Source organism: Hakea prostrata, chromosome 10 (assembly GCF_041222555.1).
Source record: "Hakea prostrata isolate BN-2017 chromosome 10, UWA_Hpros_2, whole genome shotgun sequence".
NCBI classification, from domain to species: domain Eukaryota; kingdom Viridiplantae; phylum Streptophyta; class Magnoliopsida; order Proteales; family Proteaceae; genus Hakea; species Hakea prostrata.
The window spans coordinates 17,574,909-17,602,313 of NC_142609.1; the positions used below are offsets into that span (position 1 = coordinate 17,574,909).

The 27,405-nt window shown below is 37.6% G+C and overlaps 2 non-coding genes across 2 annotated transcripts; both read right to left on the minus strand.

Moving 5' to 3' along the window:
* Positions 1 to 4,898: 4,898 nt before the first annotated feature.
* LOC149002194 (U2 spliceosomal RNA) lies at positions 4,899 to 5,095 on the minus strand. Its single transcript, XR_016170491.1, has one exon. It is a non-coding gene; the product is annotated as a U2 spliceosomal RNA (small nuclear RNA).
* Positions 5,096 to 6,374: 1,279 nt separating this feature from the next.
* Positions 6,375 to 6,534, minus strand: LOC149002195 (U1 spliceosomal RNA). Its single transcript, XR_016170601.1, has one exon. It is a non-coding gene; the product is annotated as a U1 spliceosomal RNA (small nuclear RNA).
* Between the last annotated feature and the right edge of the window lie 20,871 nt (positions 6,535 to 27,405).

A 27,405-nucleotide genomic window follows, 5' to 3' on the forward strand; every position in this document is an offset into this window, starting at 1 on the left:
TCTTTTTATAAATAGTTGTATTATGTTAGTATATTTGTCCCATTAAACATGTACCAATTAGATCTTTTGTCGTATAATTAGATATCTTGTGCCCCCATCCAAAGGGACTGGTTGTTCAGCCATCCATAGTAAGCGTGTGAATGTGAGATAGCTGCACCTGAGCCCGATAAAGAAGCTAGAGAGGGATTTTTCTGCCAATGGATCAGCGAGCCTCTCTTAAAATCTATGCAAAAGAATTCAACAACATCTCACAAGATCATCTTTTCCATTTGGAGAAAGAGTGAGCAGGTTAGATCCGCCACCCATATGAAGAAAAAATTCTACACATATTTAGATTTATGACACGTGTCTAGTCTAAAAACAAAGTCATCTTCTTTAGAAAAATTCCAAAAGTGTGAATTCAAATCTTCTCTCTTCTTCACTTAAAATAAGAAGTTTGTTTTTACATTGAACACATATCATGAATCCAATAATATAAGTTGATAAATTTTCTCTCCATGTGAATAGAAGATCTAGACTCAGAGCTGAGAGGGCAAGGCATAGCTAATGAAGTTGGTAACAATGAGTTCATTTTTTTTAAAAAGTTTTCATATGTTCTTTCTCAATGGATTGGTGAGCCTCCCTTAAAATCTACGAAAAGAATTCAACAAGATCTCACGGGATCATCTTTTCTGTTTGGAGAAAGAGTAAGCGAGTCCAGATCCTCCACCCATATGGAGAGAAAAAATAATTCAAACCATATTTTTAAATTTATGACACGTGTTTAGTCTAAAAATAAAATCATCTTCTTTAAAAAAATCCCAAAAGTATAAATCCAGATTACTATTCAATCTATCTTTCTTCTATTATTTTTTTGTAAATTCTATTACAAATGGAAATATGGAATCTAGAAATAAATCTTCCTCAAGTAAACTTTCTTGAATCTCTGGTTCACATCACTTTTCACTTCTTAAACCTGGAATTAGTTATTCGAAGTTCAGTAGATGCCGAAGCAAAAGACTCTTAGATATGATTCTTAAAATTAAATCGTATACAAATGATACGCCCATGAAAAATTCAGCAATTCTTAGAGGAATCCAACAAATAGAGTATGATGAAATATGATCATTGAATGTCACAATGTTCCAAATCAAATTCTTGACATAAGTGAAGTTCTTCCCCACGGGGTCGGTGGTTGGAGGAGCCCAAAAAAAAAGACATTGTATACTAATTAGCCAACCCAATCTAAATCTACAATGGAATGGAATTCTAACCTCAATAAAACATTACAAGATAAATCAAATATACTAATATCCTACTTAATCAATATCATATTTCTGACCTGGTTTTTATTGGAACCCTTGAACAGGTTTGATCTGCATCACTGAGACCATGCTGATTGTATAATGGACTTTTTTTTTCCTGCCACCAATTTTAATGTATACTGAATAAAATTCCACCGAAGAAGATCATCGGGGTAGGATCTGGAAGGTCCACTTTGATGAAGGAAAAGTAAACGACATGCCCTTGATCTACATGACAGAACTTCAAGGGAATCCCATTGCACTTTTTCTCAGTGTCATCAATCTCTCTTCTTAGTGGTGGTTGACCACTACAAAAGAAACCAAGCTTTGAGATGGTATTGCAATAGTACAACACAGACATATTGTCCCTCGAAAAAAAACAAAAATGAAAATGGTAAGGCATTACAGGCATTACAATGGAGATCTCTTGAGAACACTCAAAGTATGGCATTACAGGCTCTCACACAAAACCCTAAGTTAAAAACACCAAATCTTAATAGTTTCTTACATGAAGATGGTAAGGCATGTAAATAATAAACCAAACAGGCAATCAGGTTGATCCATGGTCAGGGTCATATCATAACATCGAGCACTCAGAAAAGAATCCATCCAAGTCACCACCAAAGTATGTCGATACGCGTCAATCTTTGAACCAATACAAGATTTTAAGACACAAATAATACAGATTCTAATATAATTATAATATTCCAGCAAAGTTCCAGCAGGTAAGCTTCACACCAACTCCAAGTCCAATAGAAGGAAGACCTGTGGTTAACCCCATAACAATAACGGAAGCAGCAAAACCTACAAGTAATTTAAATTTCTGCTTGAACACTTATTTATGCATGCTTCTGTTGGAGCCAGGCCTGCCTTAGCAGATGTTCCATAGAATCAAGAAAAGCCTGCTATATCATCACACCAGGCCACCTCTCAAAGCAGTCAAATCCCACAACCTTGCTAGGGTTTTGGGATGGAATTGTCATCTGCATCAGACCTCCATTCAAGATGAGAAGCAATTCCCTATCGGGCTAATTGTTATCCATTAAGTGGGAAACTAATAATTAAGATTAAGAAGCACAAGATTATGCTCACTCTTTGAAGAATATGCTAACAGGGTTTCACCTAGCCAAATTTCATAACTAAATTTAGGGAAATTTTCAGCACCGCCTCCTGAGCCTAAAAATAATGCCACTCCCTACATTATACAATTTATCAATCAGATCCCTATAGGTGAAAATATACCACAGACCCCCCCTGCCATTAGGAAATCATAGTTAAGTGATGATGTAAGCAAGATATATTTCAAAAGGACAAGAATAATCTTGAACGAAAACCCTATGCTCGACTCGTTTCTTTGTCTCTCTCTACTATTTGTGACTTCTCTCCCAATCATAAATTCTCACAACCTTTGGGAGATATGGATCATGGATAGTGTCTAGAAACTTAGGATGTGGGCATAATACTTAAAATGGATAAATAAAAACCAACTGAGACTAACAGGGTTGTGATAGGGGGTCTGACTGATAAATTGGGTAACTCAGGGGGCCAGCATTAATATTATAGGGTAACTCAGGGGGAGGTCTGATAATTTTCTATAAAATTTAATGACTCATTTGGAGGAGTGGCAGAGGAACCAGGAACCAACTCACTTGTTCTGGGCGTTGGTGGGCTGGACCTACAAATGAAACATGTATGGAAATGGCCTAATGGAGAAAAAAGGATCCATGTAACTGAACCCAAAAGTTGGGATAAGGCAGAGTTGAGTAATTTTGGATCTATAAACTCAAAACTGTAGCAAAACTTCAGAGAGACATGAACAACAGCAAACCATAATAACTAAAGCAGCAGTGGAGTCTTAACAATCTAACCATAAAGTAAGGGCACAAGTCAAAACCTCACAAATCAATTTCGGCTACAAAGTTGGACTTGGACCCTCTTACAAAGTTGTATAGAAGACTTAAAAACAAACTCAAAACAGCAAGCCTAAATCAATCGTTCACTCACAGAATCCTATACAGCCTAACAAAAAAACTTAAGTAATCCCACATATCTAGCCTTTACCCATGTCTTTTGGGCCCATTGAAGTGACTTATTACAACGAAAACAGTCAAAGACATCTGGTCAAAGGCCCAACACAGACAACCAAACTCAAAGCTTATTCAGTAACATTACAAGAGAAAAAAAAAAATCCTAGGGCAGGAACAAATTAATATTGCCTTAACTGGATTAATTAGTTTTGGTAAAAAGAAAAATCAAATTAATAAATTAATGGAACGTAGCAAGGTAAAGGAAGAACCATACTCACCAAACCCAACTATAACTTTGAATACAAAGCCAAAGAAGAGAAAAGGCAAGAAAAATTACTAGTTCGAAATGTATCCATAGAAAGAGAAAATAAAAATCTTTTTATTTTTTATGCTGGGATTTCAAGTAAAGCGCAATAGAAATAAATAAGAGGAAATGAGAGAATTAAAAAGAAAACCATTGAGAAAAGAAAATCATGAGAAATGCTCCAATCCCCCGTGGTCCATCAATCTTGGTCTTGTAAAAAGTTCCACACAACTTATTAAACCTGGTATAATAGATGAACATTTGCTAACATCTTTCAAAGATCCATTTCCAGATGCATAAGAAGTTATCAGTGCATTACCTTGCTTTGTCTTCCATGATTGCGTGCATAGGCATTACCTTGCTTTGTCTTCCATGATTGCTTGCATAGGTATGCCTTGTTTGAACCTACAAAAATGTAGCTACAATAATCATGCTCCATTAGTTTTATTCTCATATTGTGATGGTTATTCAACAATCTATTATTCACTGTCAACCAAATGAAGAAGTGAATACGATAGGGAATTTAAAGATTCTCTACATGCCAAGAGAATCAAACTCAGTGGCCGATTGGATTGCAAAGAGGCCTACTTCAACTGAAAGCCCTTCACAGTTCTTTCAAGAGGCTCCCCTAGGCATAGAGCATCTCCTTCAAGCTAATGAAAATGTTCATTTCCATTAGTGTTTTTTGCTTTGGGTTTTGTTAATCCAGCCGATGTAACCAACCCGAAAAAAAAAAAAAAAAAAAAACTAAACTCCACAATAGAGTTGTTGAACTGAATTCATTTCTCCCCCAACCATGAAAAAAAAATAGACCAAGTCCTATTGTGATCATTATCCTATTCTAAGTCTTTGGCTTCAAGATTCCAATCTTCAACATCTTAATGGCATGCGTCTGCTGCATTAATGTTGATATTGGATTTATTTCTTATTGTACATTAATGTTGATATTGAATTATTTTATCTTGTCCATTCGTAAGTTTCTTGAAATAATAATAGTACTCACGTTCTCCACTTGAATACATTAATTTTTTGTTGTTTTAATTATAGTGTATGCCATGATTGTTTTCATGGTTGGAATATGTAGTATGCCCTTAGAAAGGAGTAGGGCTAATTTTGGAAATAATTTTGAATGGTGAGTAGCTTGATGCATGATACCATTGTATTGGAATCGATGCATCTAAAACATCACAACTGTCGGATACGCATCTTGGGATGTGATAAACTTATGGAATTGATTTGCCCTAAAGAAGGAAATATAATAATAAAATTTAGAATTAGCATTGGTAGGGGTGCGCCAGGCCCGTGCAGTAGTGCAACACATGGGCGACGCGCAAGGACCCCAATAGCAAGCTACTGTAGTGGGCCCTCCCCCAAGAAAAAATTAATTTAATATCATGTGGATCGATGATCCACGTATCAGATGTTAAACTGATAAGAACAGATACTACACTTGATCTTAGCCAAAAGGCCGAGAAAGGTATGCTTATAAACGGGTTTCTATTTCTCTTTTGTAGAGAGGTTTCACCTTATACCTTGTCTCTCTCCAACCGATGTGGGACTATGGAGCATTCTCTTCTCTTGCTCTGAGTTTCTATTGTTTACTTCTTTTTTTGGGTAAAATTTCAATTTTTTGAGTAGAAATTTGTTCAATTACTTCAACAATTCTTTTTCTTTTAATAGAATAATTACTTCAATAATTAATTCAATACAACATCCAATGTACAATGTTTGAAAAAAAATTAATTCAATTTGTTAAATAATTAAATTAAAAAATTTAAATTAAGTGGTTTTCAAGAAAGAATAACAAAAGAAAAAAAAATAGACAGAGAAATTGAGAAAGAAAGAAAAAGAGTACCTATTACTTAAATAATTATTTCAATATAATGTTAGAAAAAATAATTAGCACAGCAATTAAATTGAAAAAATTCAATTGATTCATGCATTCGTGTTTTCTACGGTTTTGTGAAAAGAATACGTGAAAAATTGAGAGAGAGAGAGTGAATAGGAGAAGTATGAGGAAATAAGAGAGAAAATAGGGAATAAAAGAGAGGACTTAAGAGAGAATAAATAAAAATAGAAACATGAAAGAATAGATATAGGGAAGTTTATGAATATATAGTGATTTAGTTTTTAATTAAGATTTAATTTTTTGTTTCTTAAAAGTAGGGTTTAAGAGTAACCGTTGAAAATGATTAAGAATGACATCAATACCCTATGTGGCTCCCCCATTACCTGTGGGAATGATTTTGAAAGTCCAACACCCAAAAAAATGATATTTGCTAACAACGCAAAAAAATAAAAAAAAGTATTTGCTAGCTGCAACATAACGGAGACAATCAATCAATATAAGATTGATTTGAATTCAAATCCATCCATTTAGCCAATTTAGCTCTTAATACAGGATCATTCAAGTCAGGTTTCTTTGTTATTGGGATAGGTGAATTCTTAGGAACCGGACATGATAATTTTTCATCATCCGGCTCGGGCAAGAATAAAAAGGAGGTAATAGATCTATGTATGGATACATTTCTATCCAACTTCATATGTGGAATTCAAAGGGATTAAAATAGGAAACTAATACTCTAAATCATAGAACTATCTGATACTCTAAATCAAAGAACTATATATAATAATGAAATATACAATCAACCAACATTTTTTAAATTTGAAGAGACTCAAAAGAAATGGTCTGATCCTCTGATTTCAATTCCAAATAATAAATGAAATCAAGCACTTGTAAAACATTGTATAAGAAATTGGTAGGGGCCGCGCGAACGCGTACCCCCTCTTCCACAAATTATGACGTACACTCTCCAACTTGGGGAGATGTTAAGCGGGCACCCCTCCCAAGTGCAATGGAAGTCACCAACCTAAGCCATGACCCTTCTTGATCAGCCATTGACCCCGTCCAGGTAAGTATGTTTTTCTGTTTTTCTTTTACATATTTATATTCTACTCTCCTTTCTCTTTTCTAATACTTGGTCGATGTGGGATTAAAAGATATGTGCTCATCTTAGAGTCTCTTTCCGCCTGCCTAGCCTCAAACCCTTGAGTATAGCATGAGACTGGAGGTTCATTTATTCAGAAGCCCAGCCTTTTCTTTCCACTGAACTTGTGATCTTAATAAATAAAACTTCTGCATAAATTTTAATCACCGACCAGTTCACCAGTGGGTTATCTCTCTTTCATGCCTTCCAACTTCCATTCACATCCAAAAACTAACTAAAATAATGAAGCTAAAGTCTCAAAGCACTCTCAATTCCCATATGCAGAACCCAATAATAAACCCTTCTCTCTTGGGTATTTTCTTGTTAATTATATCTTCTCCCTCGTCTGCTCTTCTAACCCAGGTAGCTTTCAAAAAGAGAAAGATTGATTGCAATCTGCAACTTGCGCCTTGCGGGCAGAGAGAGAATTTGCAGTGGCAGACCGCAGAAGCACACAACTCAAAAAACAGTGATTCACAAATAGAAGAAGGTTCCCAAGTTTGGGGGTTTTCATTTTTTTCCCCTATTAATGTTGAAAACCCAAGATTAATTTGGGTGTTAAGTCGGTCCCTAGGCAACTTAGCAGTCCAGAATGGTCAGAACTATTAAAATTGCATTTCTAAAATTAATATACAACAAAAAACAGGGAACCCGCAACTCACAAGACTTAAAATGATAGAATAGTATCAACGGGGTTGGTCCAAGTGGTAAACTTGGTTTGCTTAAGCAAGGTTCCGGTATCGAATCCTTGTGGATGCAAAAAATCTCTGCTGGGAGCCCTCTATCGGCTGGATGTTGGTCTAGCCTACTAGCAAAAATCTAACAGATAGCGCAGATGGTCCAACTATAGAACTTCTTCTTTTTCATTACTTCCATGGTCGTGCCTGGTGGCTTGTAGCGATTGAAGTGGCGAGTGCAGTTACGGGGAGTTTCGAGGGAAGTCTCATCCACCACAGCCAGGTGTGCGACGTGGGTCAAACACCGGTCTACAAACCGGGGTTGGCAAACAAAAAAAAAATAATAAAAAAAATCATAGAATAGTAAAGCTGTTAATCCTTGCTAGCGGAGAAAAATTAGAGTAAATTATTCAAATAGATCTGAGAAACATAAAAAAGAGCAAATTGCACTGCCACCCCAAAATAAAAGCCTTAAAGCACTGACACCCCACTTTATATTTAAAAAGCACAGAGACCCCAAAATTAAAATTTTCATTAGATATATTTATCAAATTTTTCACTGAAAACAGTTAAATCACTGTTTATTTTCAAAAATATCTATATAATAAATAGTGTTTGAAAGGTTTTTAATAACAAATTGGTCAAATATATCCAATGAAAATCGAATTTTTGGGTCTTTGTGCTTTTTAAACATAAAGTGGGGTGTCAGTGTTTTAAGACCTCTATTTTGGGGTGCCCAGTGCAATTTGTTCTATATATGATAACAAACTAAGAAATGTAAAGCATATGATTCCTCTTGAGAATGACGAATCTGTTGTATAGCAGCCGTTATAACATTAGGGTTTGAGAGTGAGTATGTGAGAAAAGAGGGAAAATTATGGTTTTTATAAAAGAATGTATATTGACTATTTTAAATAAACCTGCAAATAAATGAAGAGAATGAAATTCTCTCACCGGTATCCATTTTAGATAGAAATTCTATTATGAATTTTAGAGGGTTTTTTTTTAATTTTAAATAAAAATAAAACTGATAATAGATGTCAAACTATTTAAATTAATGAAAAAATCTCATAATTAAGAATGATAATTGATACAAAAAGAGCCTAAGAACAAGCACTAATAACAACTACACTTACTAAAGTTAAATTCTCTAATTGTAATTTTCTATTCAATTCCTAAGTCGTTAGTAATAATATAAAAAACTATATTTCATTCATAAGTATAATAATAATAATAATAATTATTATTATTAATAGATAATATTTACTTCAAATATAATAATTGATAAGCGTAAGACACCAAAAGAGGCCAAGAAAATCTCTTTATTGAATTCCCGGTTTATAATTTCAACAATATTATATTAATGACAGTCGTACATTTTCAACACAATTTGTTAATAGAATTAATAAATATAATTTGTTCATGAAATTGAAACCATTTTCCAACATCATTCATATTACTATTTGTTAAAAATATATAAATAAATAAATAACCGTTATCCAATGGAGAAAATTTGAGAGGCTTAAAAAAAATCCTTTACTCTCTACCTAATTAAATTAAATAAACGCTTCCACATAGGAGGTCAGAGTTCGAATCTCCTCGGGACCAAGGGCGAAGCCACCTATATTAATCATATCATATTATATCACATCTCATACTACTATATAAAAGGAAAACCTCCAACACTTGTGGCACGTATTTTTTTATACCAAAATACCCCTCCTAAATAGACAACCTTCTAAAAAAACCCGCTATTATTATTATATAAAAAAAATATATATTTTACTAGACTAAAAAACCCTTTCACAAACCAAGATACCCTATCGCTATGGGTTGCACCCCATCCAAACAGAACGACAGTCAAGCACATGACTAAAGAATCCTTCCCTATCAAGATAACCTTCCTCTGTAGAACGCCCTCTTTGAATACATACCTCCCCTGCTCAAACTTCCTATCACATACCCACCCCTTCGCGATGTATCGATTGAATCAAGATGCATAAGTATCCCACACTATGAACACCAAAATGTTATTAAAAGAAACCTATGTGGAACAACAAGGACACTTTGGTTTATCTGCACGGCAGCCACTCTTCCTTGCACTGGTTTCTCTCACCCATTAAACACACATCAACCTCACCACAACACAGAGGGAAGGCGACGAAAACTTCTCAACGATGGCCGGACGATCATTTTCTTATAGGCTATATTGCTTCAGATATGCAAAACGTGGCCGAATTCCCGAGTAATGCCTTCCCACTCCCGGCGACATCTTTGTAAAGGCTGCTCAAATTCTCTTAGATCATATTCGTCCTGTAAACTAGGTATTTATGGATTCTCGCCTATGTTTTATTGTACTTTTAGTAAAAAAAGAAAATTCTAACCCTAAAAGCATGGTTTTATTAGATTATATGTGGGTTTACAAGTTGCAGATATTGCTGTTGATCGCTGCAATTGCAAAACATAGGGGCAAATTCGGCTGAGACTTGTACCCATTAACGTCCTGTAGTCAATTAGTATCTAGGTCATACGAGTATCGTCGCATTGCAAGAAATAATGGTGATCTGAATTTGGACGCTCATTTATTGAATTGGATTTAAAAAAAGGAGTTTGAAGATGGGGTGCTGCCAAAGTCCAAGTGCAGATTAGACCGCAAATTAGAAATGCCCAATGGTCGTGGCTCTAAGAGACTCCAAACTGAAGGTGCCTTCCTCTTCTCATCCGATCCTCTCTCATTAGAAATTAGTATATGTTTATAGGTTTTTGTTGCTTGTGATTCATTACTGATTTATTAAAACCATTTATTAAATGCACTGCCAAGAGAAAAGGGTACACAAGTGATCTGAGCTCCTCCATGGCATGAAATACCCTGTAAACCTTCGAATGTGAGAGGTGATAGTTGGTTAAAAGGTGTTAGTTTCTGTTGGTTTCACTTGTTTACCGTATATTGCAAACTGCGTGACATTAACCAATTTCAGGTCAACAAGCATGCCCTTTGTCAAAATTGCTTAGTTGAGCATGCAAGCTCTTACTAGAATCTGTAGGCAGAGATCTGCAAGTCATTGTACATCAGCACATCCTACAGCTGGCTTGTTGGCAATCATTTTCCAGTCGAGCCACTAACTTCAGATATTTTGGTCAGATAGAAGAGTTTGTTCATCATAAGGATCATTGGACTCTTCATACTGGAGGAGAGTATTGAAGGTTTCTATCTTCTCTAGATGTTGCCATTTGAATGAGAGTATGTGTGGTTAGGGAGACTTCCAAACTGAGCTCACCATGTGTATTCCATTCTTCTTATAATAGTTGCATGAAGGCTTGTTTTCCACTCTTTGGGTTTACTGAGAGGTTGCTATTCTTTGTTCCACAATTAGTTCATACACTCAAATTACTTGGTTTCCGTTTCCTGAAAAGAATCATAATATTATTCACAAGGGTCAATATGTGAGCATGTGTATGTGTATTCTGCATATTCCTTTCCTTATTGAAATTTCCTAAAGAAGGGAAACTTTTTTTTTTTTGGTAAACAAAGTCATAACTTACCTCTTGTGGAGATAGAAGGAACATATACTGTTCAATAGAATTTCTCAAAGTTAGATATTCATTTTAGTTGAATTTCTCAAAATGGAACATAGCTTTTTAGCTTTCTCACATGTTGATATAGTTGTTTTATTTTCAAATTGTCAGTCAGTTATTTCTATTTTAAATGGTGATAATCAACCCATTGATTGGGTGAGAATGAGTATTATTAGAGAAATTCAGTGGCTGTGTGCTAATTTCTCCTATGATGAATTAGGTTTATCAATAGATCATCTAATACCGCTGCAGACACTCTTGCTCGTGGAGCAAATCTCTTTGCTCTCTATAGATTTTGGTGGTTTGTCCCACCCCGGTTTCTTTGTGTAAATAATGACTGTAACTCCAGTTTTCTTTCCAGGGATATGCTAATATAAGGTTGTTAGTTTGTGGGGAAAAAAGAAAAAAAAAAGAAAAGAAAAAGAAACTAGAGTAGCCACTAAAAAGCCAGGGGAGAAGTTTGAAAACCAATAATAGATTCAAACCTCAATTAAAATTCAAAATACTTTTTGGGAAAGGAGCATTGAGAGGGGGGGGGGGGAGATCTTGAAAGGTACTCTAAATTCTGCTATTTCATTTCATCACAAATGAAGTTTGATTGGACCTAATTAGGACTTGCGTGTCTTTAGAAAATGAGTTCAATATCGCATGTACACCATTTAGTTTCAAAAGAAAACAACTAATTCCTTGCCTTCTATAGTATTTAACTATTATGGTAATCAACATATACAAACTATTTTTGAATGTTCAGTTTGCCCAGGTCCAAAGTCTGCAGAGATGTTCCTCAATATTAACAACCTGTTGCTCGATAAGGTTCACTTCCAACTCGCAAATTACACTAATCATGTTAGCTTCCCATATTTAATTACTTCATCTATCACTCCATAGGTTCTGCTGATGCTAATCTATGGCATCACAGTCCAACTCCTTAGAAGTTCAGGACCAACAGGCTCACCTACTGTGAGGCCTGCTCTTTGTTGTAATCAGTTTCTATTATTAGCTCCATCTTACAATCCAACAAAAGGTATGTTCAACCACTATTTTATTGTTGTTGTGCAATCCAGTTCCCCGTCGATCACAGTTGTGTCGCATAGTCTAGCGTATGCCTATGCCCATTCTCCTTCCTCCAGAATAGGGGAAGCATCCTCTGTTCAAGGAGGGGAGGACAGAATCAGACACGGGAGTGTACAGACATGTAGTGCTTGTCTTCTGTCTTGACAAACGGCCAATAGGACCTTCAACACAAATAATGGTGGTGGGGACATCTTCACTTTACTGCATCCAATTGGGCTACTAAACCAAACCTACTTTAGGAGTTGCAAGTTGGCTCTGCCACACTAAAAACTACATGAGGACTACTGGTTGATTAGATTTGGCGCAATTGAGCTCTACCATCGGTTGCGAAGAAGTACCGTGACAATGTTGGATGCTCACTATTTTTCCGTTTTGTTGGGTTTGGATTGCTTCTCCACCTACAGCTTCAATACAAAATTTTGTGAAGTAATGTGTTGTACAGAAAGGGATATGAAATACGAAATTTGTAAAGTAATGAAAAGATATGTAATTTGTAAAGTATTGTGCTGTTTAGGAAGGGATATGAAATACGTTGGCAGATGCCATCTAAATTTCTCATGTGGCATAATTAGTAGACTTGTGGAAAAACATCTCAAACCATTCGAATATTAGCCTCAATTCAAAATAACAGCTAGGATTAATAACCAATAAAGTGACACCAACAGAAGGAAGGCAGTCAATTACGGATGACATCAACAGGATTAACCCCCCTTCTTAATTTCCTGTCCTAAAGAAAAAATGCTTTGGTAAATCATCAATATTTCATTAATAAAGCAGTTGAATTCTTCATGGGAACATTTGCAATCAAATCAAGGACATTAACATGAACTTGATAATGTTGGAAGCGGTACACGTTGAACACAAGGTTATATCATTGGTCAAAAGAACCCCAAAACTCCTCCATTGCGTTGTGCAATATTCTCACTAATTATGCGTTTATATCTAATAACACATGCTTATCTTTTTACCCCTACCATGAAGTGTCTAACTTAGTTATCATAGTTGAAACTATGGATACATGCTGTTGAATCTCTGTACTATAGCTTAGTTACTAATTGAGCCTTTATTTAGAGGACTTACTATTGCCTCCACAATGCCGACACTGTTAAAAGGCCTTAAACATAAGACATGGAATGCCAAATTGACCATCTGTTAGAATAACTAATGACCCTTGTATCATAACTTATACTATCTCACCTCTTAATTTTTAAGAATATTTCTATCCCATGCTTAAACTTTAAATCAAAGGATTGGTATTATATGGTCTAAGAACCACGTGCATCTGCACGTGACATTTTTCTAGTTATATAAAAAAGCGCACTAAGGATGTAGTCGTGGTGCGCGCAAGCTGGCCCGGATGAACCTCAAATTCAAAAAAAAAAAAAAAAAAAAAAAAAAAAAATTGTAGCCATCTTAAATTACAAATTAACCATTTGCATAAAAGTGCAACATCATAGTGGGACATGTAATTTGCTAAGCCGTCAGAGTACTCCCCTGACGGTGAGATGATCCGAACTCCATTTTAATTACGAGTTTGAGGATTAACCGCCGACTTCTTAAAAATCCTACTTAAAACTTGAAATTCTTAGGATTTCTCCCTTACATTTGAGACTCTTGAACACTTGAACTCCAAGTCCGGATCAGTGACCTCGAGACGCTTCGTTACCACAAAAACCAGTGGGGCCCACGGTGAAAAACACTTTTTGGAAAAAATAAATTTTTTTTAACAGTGGGACCCACTGGTTTTTGTGGTCAGGAAGCCATGGGAGCACTCTAGATCCGGATTCTTGAACTTCATCTTATTTCCTCCCACTCCCTTTCCTCCATGAGTTTTCTTCCTTCATCTCTTGCTTTCTTCTTCATTGCTGTTCATCTGCGGTACATTCTGCAACAGTCACCACAAAACAACAGAGCATGAACTGAGATATCACAAATTAACTGAATTTCCTAGATTCCCAGCGGATGAAACCTAACAACAATTAACAGAAGTTCCTGACGAAAATATCACCTTCGACCTGAGAATCATTCCAAATCTGGTAAAGAAGCAAACCATATGGTTCCCTCTGGAATATCAGATTCACATTAACTAATAATTGAAGGAAATCATTTCCTACCATTAAGAGAACCTAAACCATATATCACCGTTTGAAGGTTAATCAGAATTTCTTTACCTGTATATAATTTATTAGTGTAGTTCTTCAGTCTCATTATTCACAGACTGCCTGGCATGAGCTCGCTGGTAATGATCAGAGGGTAAGAAAGGGGATTTCTCCTTCCCAAACTTAGTCAATTTATTGAGGAATGAGGGCTGATTCACAGATGGGTTTCTCATTATGGACCAACCCAAGAATCAAGTTACTGATTGTGTTCATTTGCAGCAAAAAAGGACTCTTTTGTTGGAGATCATCCTCTTTGAGTTTTATTTTTTTTATTTCTATATAGATAGAATGATATGATTAGGCCTGAGCTACAGAGGTTTGACATGAAATGAAAATATCTGAAACTTGGAAGATTTGATTTGAGATAAGAGTGAATTTTTTTTTTCTTTTTTCTTTTGGCAAGAGATAAGAGTGAATTGGAATTTGGAAGATCTGGGTGGAAAGTTTTTCTTTACATAATATGCACCAGCTATTTTAGGAATTATTCTTGTGGTGGTGCACTACTGTGTACAACTGAGATTTTTTCTTTCTATCTAAGTCAAAAATATATTTAATACCCAATAAATGTATTTTGGACTATAAATTCAATCAATATGGTGAAGCTGGATGACAGAATTAGGTATTATTCTAAGTCAAAAGTGGTAGTAGCTAACAATGGAGGGCACAAGAAAGATGAAAGCAATTTTATTAGTATTTTTAGTTATGTCGTTTGTGGTTTCCTCACAATGTAATTTCTTCGGTGACGTGAAGAAATGCGCTGAGTGCATCCAATGCCTACTGGTTAAGCATGAAATTCTTGCGTGTGCATCTCCTTGTTATAAATGTATAACTGGGTCTAAAGCTTCGCATAAATTTGAAACAAATTTCCTTTGCCCCAGCAATTGTGCCCAATCTTCTTGCTCCAACTACATGAATGGTACACATTCTCTCTCTCTCTCTCTCTCTCTCTCTCTCTCTCTCTCTCTCTCTCTCTCTCTCTCTCTCTCTCTCTCTCTCTCTCTCTCTCTCTCTCTCCATGCACACAACACACACATATATCACATATATTGTTGCTTGACATTGTGAGATAACTTGTAATTCTTTGTATTGCAGATGAAGTCAAATTAGAAGGGTGCATGACTTCTTGTTCCGAAAGCTGTGGAAGCTACTAGGCAATCTACTGAAGAACAAGCAACACCATATATGAAAAATGGTTGGTTTTGGGATTGAAGAATAATGTAATGTTGATAATAATGAAGCCTTCATACATGCCTAGATGGCTATTTAATTAATTTAAAAGGGTGTGTCAAGTCATTTGGCAACTTGTTAAAGCATTTTGTTCTCTTATTTTTAAGTTGACGTTTGGTCTCATACTTCCATAGATGTTACTCACTAGTTTTGAAAAGCTGCAGGTAGTATTTCTACAGGAAATCATGGGTGGAAACTTCTCATTCCTTTTGTGCAGTTCAAACAATTACAGTTAGATCTACAATAGTTAGATCTGATTCGGATTTTTGAACCCATGTCCATCTGAATTACATTGGACTAAGGGTCTCCCCATGCGTATGTAGGAAACGTGAATGTTATCCATCAAGAATTTCATCGTACTAAAAATTTCCAAAAACCCCAGAGTTAACCTTTCAAACTTTGTAACTTTTCCCAGAGATTGGAAATCTTCGCATAATCTAAAACATTTTTAATATTTTTTTGTTCATCTCACCATTCCATTATTATAATCTGACATTTTTATTTTTTGGTGGAATACTTATAACTTGCTAGATTGTCCACTCGTAACAAGTCTAGTGAATGTCATCTCATGTGCATTTACATATGTGAAAACTACCTATAGTTCGTCGTAATGGATGGGATCCTTTTTTGGACTTGAAAGGAGGGAGGGATCAAAGGGGTTGAGAAAAGAGATATTGAAAAATTTTAGCCCTAAAGGGCTACTGTGGGAAAAGAAAGACTAAAGAGCAAATTTCTATCAATCTCTTTTTTTTTCCGCTAAAAGGATCATTATATTAAGTGAAGAAGAAATATTAAAAGTACATCAATTAATATCGTATAAAGAACCAACCACCCTTACCCGCAACAACTGTTGCCCCCAATACACCCTTCCTCACTGGTTCCTACTCAGATTAGAAAACCACTAACTTATAAAACGAAATCTAGGACGTCTAGAGGCATCCACATCAAGTTCATTAAGGATTGAAGCTGACCAAGGAATGTTAATATCAGAAGTTCCTGTTCTAGCTGCCGAATTTGCCTAAAAATCTGCCACTGTATTAGTTTCACGATAGCAATGTGAAATCTTCCAATCTATAGTCAACAAATATTCTTGTAACGCTCTCCACATATGAAAGAAATACCAAGGTATTTTCTTCTGCTGTATTAAAGTCACCACATCTTTTGAATCACTTTCTACCCAAAGCTTTTTAATTTGTAAATGCCTTGCCCAATGTAATCCGTGAATAAAAGTTTCCAATTCAGCCTCAAAGTTGGTTTTAACATTTAAAAAAATACTGAAATTGAAAACCAATGCAGCAACCTCATTTCGAAATACTCCTCCATCGCCAGACCTTCCTGGATTGCCTAAAGAAGACCCATCAATATTTAGTTTAACCCAACCTACAGCAGGAGGACACCAAAAAATTTCTTGTGGAGGAGCAGCACTAAAAACAGAGAAGTGAAGGCCCAGTCTTCTTGCATCCGAAAAAATGGTAGGAGTTACTTTTCTTCCATCCATTTTAAAGCCAAACTGTACTAAGTCTGAAAAAATTTAACTCACCACCTCATCAGTCCTGAAATTTAAATTTTCAAATCGGATTTGATTGCGGACCATCCAAAGAAAGTATAAAAGCAAACAACATCCATTAATCCAAGCAGCCTGTAAAGGAGACTGTGAAGCCTGGTGTTTCCAAGCCTTGAACGACTCTACAATCGAATCTTTTACTGTCCAACTATAACCAAACTTTGCTGCAAAAGCTTCTCCACATCCACGTGAAAATGAGCAGTGAAGAAAGAGATGTCCTATGTCCTCTGAAGCTTTACCACATAGATTACAACGAGAGGCCAGCATAATCCCTTTCCGAGTCAACAAGGCATCAACAGGTAGCCTATCATGAAAAAGTCTCCAACAGAAAACTTGTTGTCTAAGCTGCAAAGAAGTCTTCCAAATACTTTTAGCCCATTCCAGTTGTTCTCCTTTTCTACGATAGAGATCCCATGCCGATCAAAAACTAAACTCTCCCCCCACCGAACCTTGCCAATGACAAACATCAACAAAACCAGCACAAGGTACAAAATATAACATAATAAGAGAGATTACCTCTTGAAATTTGGCATTGTCCACTGAAGGAAATCTCCACTCCCCTTGCTGTAAACAATCTGCAACAGTCAATTTCAAATGACCCTCTAAATCTAGAGGAATACCAACATAATTTGCAATGGTAAAATTCCCCAACCATCTGTCAAACTAGAAATTTATATTTTGACCATTTCCAACTGACCACCGTTCATTAGCTTGAACAAAGCCCCAAACCTTCCTCAATCCCAACATCAAAGATGACTGCTGCCCATAAAACTTTAAATTTCCCCTTTTTTCCACCATCTTCCCCTTTTAAAAATGAGCAAAAACAGAGTGTTTATGTTTAATTGTCCAAGCCAACTTGCATAAGGAAGCAAAATTGACATCTCTTAATCTCCTAATACCCAAACCACCCTCACATTTTGGAGTATATACTTTTTCCCAAGACCCTGTAACCTTCTTCAAAGCCTCTATACTCCCTGTCCAAATGAAGTTACGCATCCAAGCCTCTGCTTGAGAAATAATAGAGCTAGGCCATTAGTACACTGAAAAATTATGAATTGGCATGCTAGAAATAACTGAACGTACCAACTCCACTCTACCTGCCAAAGAATGGTAAGCTGGACAAAGGGAGAGCAATAATATCCTTCCAAAGCCGTCTGCGATCAGATCTATCACAACAAGCATGAACCATTGATAGACCAAATTGGACACCTTGCCACTCGAATTGAAGAAAAAGTTGTTGGTCAGATGAAGAGAGAACAGAGGGCCCCTGCAACTCTCTCTTCCAAAAGACCCAAAGATTCGGAACTTTCTCCTGCCGAAAATTATACACAAAATTAGAAGAATATCCCAATCTATTAATAAAGAGAATTGGGCACTTACTAACATCCACTTTTGGTTCAGCGACACAAAAAATGTCTGGTTGATGAGTCATTAACAGCATTTTAAGGGCCCTCCTACCAGACGCATTACCAATGCCACGAATATTCAAAAAAAAAAGCTTCATATCAATAGTTACAAAGCAACACTTTCCTCTCCCAATGAGAGGCTCTTATTTACTGTAGAGACTTTCCCTAAAGCAACATCTACCTTCTTGAATTCCTCTGCCAACAAACCCTTTTTACTTGTAGCCACTTTCTTCACTGCATGAGCCTTCTTAGGACAACCAGGCTTCCGACGAGGAGAGCCTTCATCCCTCATTGAGATAGAAGACGAAGGAGGAGGAACAACTTCCAATTGCAGCGTTCCATCATTTTCAAATATGGCCGAACTCTTCTGGGCCCCACTAGAGTCCAACGCATTCTCCCTAGTTGCCACGTCAGCCCCTTTCTCTCTAAAATACCTTCCTTCTTTGGTCGAACCTCTTAGTGCATTTATAACATTGGGTCCCACCAATGAATCCCCCAAATTAAGGTTTTCAAGTAGAATAGAACTCTTATCTGCAGCATGACCTGTTTGAAATTCAAAATGCTTGGTCGAAACACACCCTTCATTCTTATCAATGGGTCCCACAAATGAATCCCCCAAAGTAGGGTTTTCAATTTGAATAGAAGTCTTACTCGCAACATGATCATTTTGAAATTCAAAATGCTTGGCCGAATCACACCCTTCATTCTTGATCCCACCAATGAATCCCCCAATGTAAGGTTTTCAATTTGAATAGAAGTCTTACCCCAAAACATGGACATTTTGAAATTCAAAATGCTTGGCTGAATCACAATCGTCAATCTTATCTTCGGGTCCCACTAGTGAGTTCTCCAAAGGAGAGTTACCAATAAACTTAAAACACTTATCTACATCTAAGGATTTTTGAAATTCAAAATTTGTGGCCGAACCAATAACCACACCATTTTGAAAATCAAAACCATCTACCAAAAGAAGGTTTCCATGAGATTTAGAACTCTTATCCGCATCAAGGATTTTTTGAAGTTCAAAAGGGTCGCTCTCTTGGGTAGGATTCGAAGAAGAATGATTCAAAGAAGAGTCCTTACCCAAAACCAACACCTCATTATCAGAAATCCCTTGATTTAAAAAATAATTAACTAAATTCTCATTGGCCGATGGAGAGTCCACTAGCCCTGCCTCCACTAAAGCCGCATGAACCACTTGAGAGGATGAATTACTCTCACCCTCAAACTCCAGCGTCTTTGCAATCCTAATAGAATTAGGACCTTCATTTAGAACCGCATCTTCATGCGCCAAGTGATGAGGAACAAACTTCATTCATCAAGGCTTGAGAACCTATTCTTGTCACCTGTCATATGTGTGGAACACCCACTATCAAGAATCCAAGGTGCCTCACTACTCTGAGCCTTGAAAGCTGTTTGAACTACCAAGGAATTTATCATTTTTCCTTTTTGTCCTTTCTCAACCCAAACTGCTTTATCTGATACATCAATAGGTTCCCTCGGTTTTCTTTGAATTGTTTGTGCATGTCTTTGAGCTAGCTTTTTGGGAAGGTTTATCTCCTTCTATGAAGGAAGAGCAGTCCAACAATACCTTGCAATATGTCCCAACTTGAAACACCTGAAGCATTTTATTTTAACCTTATCCAATGGAGCAAATCTGTTTATGTTGTTGAATGCCATAACCTTGTTTTGTCTTCTACAGTTTGCCACTTTATGTCCAAAGTTGTTGCATCCATAACAATACCCATTAAAGCCTTGACCATTAAATGTTTTATGATAAGCTCCAGTATAGCCTTCTTTACTCATCTTTGGCTTGGTCTTCCCAATATATGGATTCTTTTGGTGCTCCTCATCAAGACTCATTGGATTTGTTGTATTTCTATTTCCATTGGTCTTATTTACATTTGAACATTCCCCCTTTGAGTATCCAAGACCAGTTTTAATATGAGGTGACCTCTGACCACTCAAGATCTCATCTAGTACCTTATCTCTTCCCCAAGTAGAAGTAAAATGAGTAGTCCCTGTCACTTGATTTTCAACTGTCTTGTCATTAAAGTTCAATGTAACTGGAGTGGATGATGTGGTAGCTTCTAAATAACTCCTCTTTTGTTCTCCTTCAAGTTCTGATCTTAACCTTCCAACTTCTTTCTCAAGTTCTTCACACTCTTTACACTTGAGAGAGAGGCAAGATGATGAGTCATTTATAACATGCTCCAATTCACTAATTGTGACAGTCAACTCCTTGATTGTTATCTCAGAATTTTCAAGTTGATTCTTCATTTCTCTATTTTTCTTCCTTTCCTTTTTGAGATCAAGCAAGGCAGAGTACAACTCACCAACATAATCAATTTCACCTTCAATGTCTTCATTATCATCAGACTTTTCTTTAGTTTGAGGTGATTCATCATCTTCAATAGCCATAAATAAAACCTCATCAGTTGAGTCATTGTCTTCATCTGATTCTTCTTCAGAGGAGTAGCATTCATTCTTAGTCAAAAGACGTCTCCTTTTGAAATGGCTTTTCTTTTTCTTTGGTAAGAATTTTTTTCTTTCCCTTCCTATCATTTCTCTCTTCCTCTTCATCTTCCTCTTCATCTATGCTTCCTCTCTTAGGACATTTAGAGGCAAAGTGTCCTATTCCACCACAACTGAAGCACTTAAAAGGTCCTTTTCCCTTGTGTTTACCTGTTCCTTTCTTAAACTTTCTAGCTAAGTAAGCTATAAGTTCATCATCAGAGTCTTCAGATTCTTTTTCTTCTTTGACCCTTAGCTTCTTCATTGCTTTGAATGCTGCTTCCTTCTCTGTGAACTTGCCCTTTTTAGTTCTCATCTCATAGGTTTTAAGTGTTCCATGTACTTCATCAAGAGTGATTGTATCCAAGTCTTTGGCTTCTTCAATGGCCGAGACTTTGGAGTCATATTTGGGAAGCACAGATCGGAGAATCTTCTGACATATCACAGAATTTTCAATTTTTTCTCCAACTCCTCTGATGCAGTTTACAGCCTCATTTACTTTGACCATGTAGCTGTCTATGTCTTCTTCTTCAGTCATCTTAAGACTTTCAAATTGTGCTCTGAAGATTTGCAGTTTGGCTTTCTTAACTTTGATGTCCCCTTCATAGATGCTTATCAATCTGTCCCAAACTTCTTTAGCTGTATCACAGTCCATTACTTTAGCCATGACTTCTTCATTCAGCCCAGACATGATAGCATTTAACGCCCTGAGATTGTGTGCATAAGCCCTTTTGCCTCATTGTCTATAAGCGGAGCTACTAGTTCCTCATAGCCATTAATCACAGACTGCCATACATCATACCCTAGAGATCCAATTTATATCTGCATTCTTCTTTTCCAAAAAACATATTTTGTACCATCAAAAATAGGAATTTTCCCAAAGTCTTTGGAGCTGCCTTCACTTGTGGCCATTCTTACAAACTCTCTGATCAAATCCCGAAGTGGTTACACTTCTCTTCACGGGAACCTGGCTCTGATAACAATTGTTATTCCCAGATTGACACTGAGAGGGGGGGGGGTGAATCAGTGTCTTCAAAAATTCACTTCAATGTGAAGCTTCTGTAATCTCGAAACAAGATTAATTAGAACATTCTCGTAGCTATCAACTTCACAAGGACACGTCCACCACACACCACTATGTGGCTGGGTCTACCAGACAGTGTACCACCACTCTGCAATCAAGGCACTCCAATATGTGCAACAAAGAAAAATAAACAAAAAACGCAATGCACCAGAGTTTACGTGGTTCGACCAAATTGCCTACATCCATGGAGTAATACCCTACCTAGGGTTTCGTATATTACTCAATACGCTCCTAGATATTTTGACTGCTACAACAGTCTAGGAACACCAATCCCTACTATAGTCTAAAATGCAATTCAGACAAGGGCACCAACCCCAACCCCCTAGACAAGCTCCAACTTGCTAGGTCACAATGTAAACCAATAATTCAAGTTCCCCAAATTACATTCATGATCTAAGTTCTTCATCATTAAACATAACCTAGAAAATAATAGACAATAACTTGTGAATACGGGTTACCTCAACTTGTGTAAGATGCATGGTAACAATACTTGTTTCTCTTTTTCTCCAACTCTTTTTTTTTCTTTTTTTTCAATCTTTTTCAGTTTTCTCTCTTTAAAAAAACCATACAACCATGTTCCCTTCTTTTCTTCTGCTGCTTCTTCTTCCTTCTCTTTCACTTTCTTTCTTGTTCAACAAAACAAAAGACAATGTCTTCTGGTTCGACCTCCACGCTCTTCCCAAGCTCCTCAAAACGTCCTTTTTTTTCTGCTAGAGTTTTCTCTTTATCGTGTCGCTAACCAATCAAAAATAAAATCCTATACTAATCTAGCAAGCAGAAAGTACGGGGTCGAACTATGGGGAACTAAAAGGCTAAGTTACTAAGATTGAATTTAACAAAACTAAATTTAAACTAAATCTATTAACTAATGTAAAACGTTAACTGTGAATATGTGAAGATTTGTGGGATTTCGAATCCCCAATGCTTTTCCCTAACCGATATAACTCTATACTTCAAAGTAAATTAGGGATGGTCTTCCTAGATATGCCCTATCTTCGCAAGACTATCGTCCTTCGCGGAAGCTTGGCACGCTTAGTTCGCTGAGTTATAGAACATCTTTGGCCAAACTCAAACACAATCAACTAGAAGATATAGAACAATCAACTTAATGAAATAAGCATGGTTCATCTACATCCCAAAGCAAAGGAACTAGCTACTCATTATTACAAAGTTCATAAGAAAAATAAAGATGAAACATAGGGAGAGAGAGAGAGATGTGGTCTTCTTCTTCAGCAATGAGAGAGATGAGAGCCGCATTCGCCGTCCTCTTTTCTGTGGTTGGCTTCTCTTTTATGTCTCCCGCACACAATGAATCCCCTCTCTTTACCCGTCGATTTGACCTTTATTCTTTCGGAATTTGGAAAAACTCAAAACTGGAAAGTTGTAGATATTTTCAATATCGTTTCATAGAATCTTGAATTATCAAAATCCAAGCTCATACGAGAGAGATATGCCCAAAATACTAAAGGTAGGTCTGTTTACCCGATTTTCAGATTTATTACCAATTTTGTTCCTTAGACCTCCACCTATTTCCAATTTGGCTAAGATCTCATTTTTCATGATTTCTTGGGCAGCAAGATTGAATGCCATGATTTAAAATCCACCAATATCTAATATATTTTCTAACTTTACTCCATATTATCTCTAATATCCAAAATCTCCTTATTCCTGAAAAATACACAAAAATACTCAATTAGCTCTCTTTAATTAAATAAGTATGGGGAATTAAGTCAAATAAATAATGGTAAATGCATGCTTATCAGCTCTCCTTTTATAGATTAATTTAACTCAGAGTTTGAATCAAACTCAGAGTTCCTATCTGACTTAAACAAGGAGTGTTTTGACGTACAAATCTGATACTGAGAGATTATGATCAGACCGGGTTCATACCTGGTCCGACCCTCGACCCCGGTCGAGACGGAGAAAACCGACTCGCTCCCTAGCGAACCGGATCCAGAAGATGGCTTGCTGAAGAAGAAAGCTTATTCGGCTGCAAGCGTGCCCTAATCCTACTTATGGATTAGGGTAATCACCCTAATGATGGCAGACTCGAATTGACGGCTGCGGATAATCATTATCGAAGGGATAATCATCACATAACCTAAAGGTTATCTCAGGAGTCCTCTACTAGTCCAAAATAGTAGAGGTCTATTGCTCAACGGATCTAACTGTTAAGATCCAACGACTACCCGAAGAAGGCTCAAGTCCATCCAACGAAGGAGATTCGAAGGTACACTCTATATAAACCTCACTACCATACAAGGTGAGGGGATCGAAAAGAATACTATCTGAGACTCAGGTTCAGATACATACTGATAGACCTAAACTATCAGCGATCTGCTATCTAGATCACCTTTCCCAGTTCTTCATTCCTTAGCTCGTGCTTCTAGCGAGAGCCGTTTGTGATTAAGTTCATCAACTGACTTAGCCTTCGGAGGTGGACTCCCGACCCCAGCGGTCGGGCCACATCTGACGCTTTCGTTTTGCAGGTCATCACGAGGAAATCTAAGGGCTGAGCAAATTTTGGATGCATCAATTGGCGCCGTCTGTGGGAAACAACTTGAAAAGTCATGGTGACTAGATCAGCAGCCGCAGCAGCCGCAGCAGCCGCTGCACAACGCAATTCCGGTGTTCAGATCCCTGAGGCGAATAATCCAGATATTCCCCAAGAAAGCCAAAATCCTATCGAGGTAGATGGTGGCCAGGGAGGACGTAATCCTCCTCCTGATACACTCCAAGATCAATTGGATCAGGTAAAGATTCAACTCTTGGAGGTGAGCCAAGCACTCCGAATGCTCTCCAGACCAGTGGTTTTACCACAAGAACCTGATCAGCGCGATTCAGGGAGACGTGCATTGCCACGTGACCAGAGATTTGCTAAAGACCGGAATATCGGTCAGAATTTTCGTGAAGGAGACCGAGGACTTAGGAGGATTGATGATCAACCTAGGCGAGACGATCGGTACGACAGACCGCAAGAGAGTACAACTGATTCAAATACAGGGTTGGATACAGGGGTAAGAACTCACTCACCCACTGTCAGAAGAACCGTTCGTGATGATCGAGTAGTTCGCGACGAGCGGAATGCTCGGGAAGGACGGGCTGTTCGTGATGATCGAATAGCACGGGATGATCGTGTTATTCGAGGTCGTGATCATATTGCTGAAGATCACCCGACCCAGATTGGTTAGGAATTGGCCAACATCAATGAGAAATTAGGGCAGTTGGCTAAGGGAAGAATAACTGAGGATATTTACTCAGTCATTCGGAAGACTCCCTTTGCCGAGCCAATTGCGGGATATCAGTTTCCCCGTAACTTCTGTTTGCCTACCTTTTCAACATTCGATGGCTCCGGAGATCCAACAGCTCACATCGGCTATTACCAACAGACCATGGCAGTTTCAGGTAATTCTGATGAAATTTTATCCAGGGTTTTTGGTTCATCTCTCACTGGAGCGGCACAAAAGTGGTTTTCGATCCTCCCCTCTGGAAGGATCGTAAACTTTGACGAATTGGCGTGCCAATTCATAGGGTGATTCTAGAGTGGAATACAGGTCAAGAAAACGGAAGAAACCTTGTTTACTGTCAAACAAGGAAATAACGAATCAATCAGAGAGTTTCTGAAAAGATTCAACAAAGTGACGATGGAGATAGAAAATTTGGATAAGCAAGTAGCCAAAACTGCTCTATTTACGGGACTCACTAATCGGAAACTCCTGGAGTTATTACTACAAGATATGCCTGCGACTTATGCTGAGTTGGTACAGAGATGCCAGAAGCAGGCTGAAGTCATGGAGATTCTAGATGCGCGCTAAGGAGATAATAAAGTCTCCAATAAGGAACAGAAGGCTCCTGAGCAGAAGCAGAAGCCAAAGAAAAATGTCCGTGATCGGATTGGAAAATCTCAGGCTTGGCGCCAAAGGTTCCCCGGTAAAAGTGAGTACACTCCATTGAATGCTCCTCGGGCTGATATTTTAAATATCCTCAAAAGAAAAAACATTTTAAAGTGGCCGCCTAAAATTCTTTAGAAACCCGGAGAGCAGCAGGATCGAGAAAAGTATTGCCGATTCCACAAGGACTATGGTCATTATACTAATGACTGTCGTCATCTGAAAGCAGATATTGAGAGATTAATATCTCAGGGACATTTGTCCAGTTTCGTTAGTTGAAGAAGGGAGGAGCCACGTGAGCCACGTGCGGCTGCTCCTAAAAGGGATCGTTCGGTTAGTTTGGAACGATCAAGGGAGGCCCCGAAGTCTAAGAAGGGCAAGGAGGTGATTGAAGCTACTCGGTCACCAATCCTTACCATCTTCAGGGGACCAGAGCCCGAATCACTCCGGAGTCTGAAAACAAAATCCAAATTTGTTGGAACCGGAGAGACGCAGAAGCGGAAGAAGCTGAATGGTGAAGATTCTATCACCTTTAGCGAGGAGGACGAAAGAGATGTTTGTTTACCTCATGATGATGCTATAGTCATCAAGGTAGAGATTGCACGACGGGAAGTGCATAGAGTTTTGATTGATACAAGGTCTGCAGCTGACCTAATTTCTTACGAAGTGTATCAAAAATTGAAGGTGGATCAGGACTTGATGAAACCTTCATCCACACATCTATATGGTTTTGCAGGGTCATCTGCAGTGGCGGAAGGATCAGTCCAGTTGGATTTATCTATTGGAAGTTTTCCTAAGGAAACAACCGTCCGAATCAATTTTTTGGTGGTTCGGGAACTGCCAGCTTATAATATGATACTCGGGCGACCATCTTTATCCAAGATAGGTGCTATTGTTTCGACAAAGCACCTGAAGATAAAATTCCCGACTGATATGGGAATTGGTCAAGTCTCCTCTAACCAGAAGATCTCTCGGCAGTGTTACATTGCCTATTTAAAAGACAAGGAGGGCCCGAGGAAGGTAACTGCCCTACCTATAGAAGTTCGAGATGATCAGGAAGAAACAGAGATGCAAAGACCCGAACCAGTGGAGAAGCTGGAACAAATCCAGCTGTGTACCGAGGATGAGAAAAAGATTACTTATATCGGGTCTGAACAGCTGGAAGAATTTAAAGATGAGTTGAAGTTATTTCTTCAACAGAATAAAGATGTATTTGCATGGTCTGCTGTGGACATGCCACGAATCGTTCGGGCCATTGCAGAGCACAAACTCTGGATAGATCCTAAGGCGAAACCAGTGATACAGAAAAGAAGAAATTTCTCCATTGAAAAATATGAAGCCGTTCGAAGCGAAGTTGAAAAACTCAAGAATTCTGGTTTCATAGAACCAATTGAATGCCCAACTTGGTTGGCCAACGTGGTAATGGTAAAAAAGGCAAATGGGAAGTGGAGGATGTGTACAGACTACACAGATCTTAGCAAGGCTTGCCCAAAAGATTGCTATCCGTTGCCTCGGATTGACCTCTTGATAGATGCGACTGCAGGATATGAAACTTTAAGTTTCATGGATGCCTACTCAGGGTATAATCAGATCCTTATGAATAAGGAGGATGAGAAGTATACGGCTTTCATGA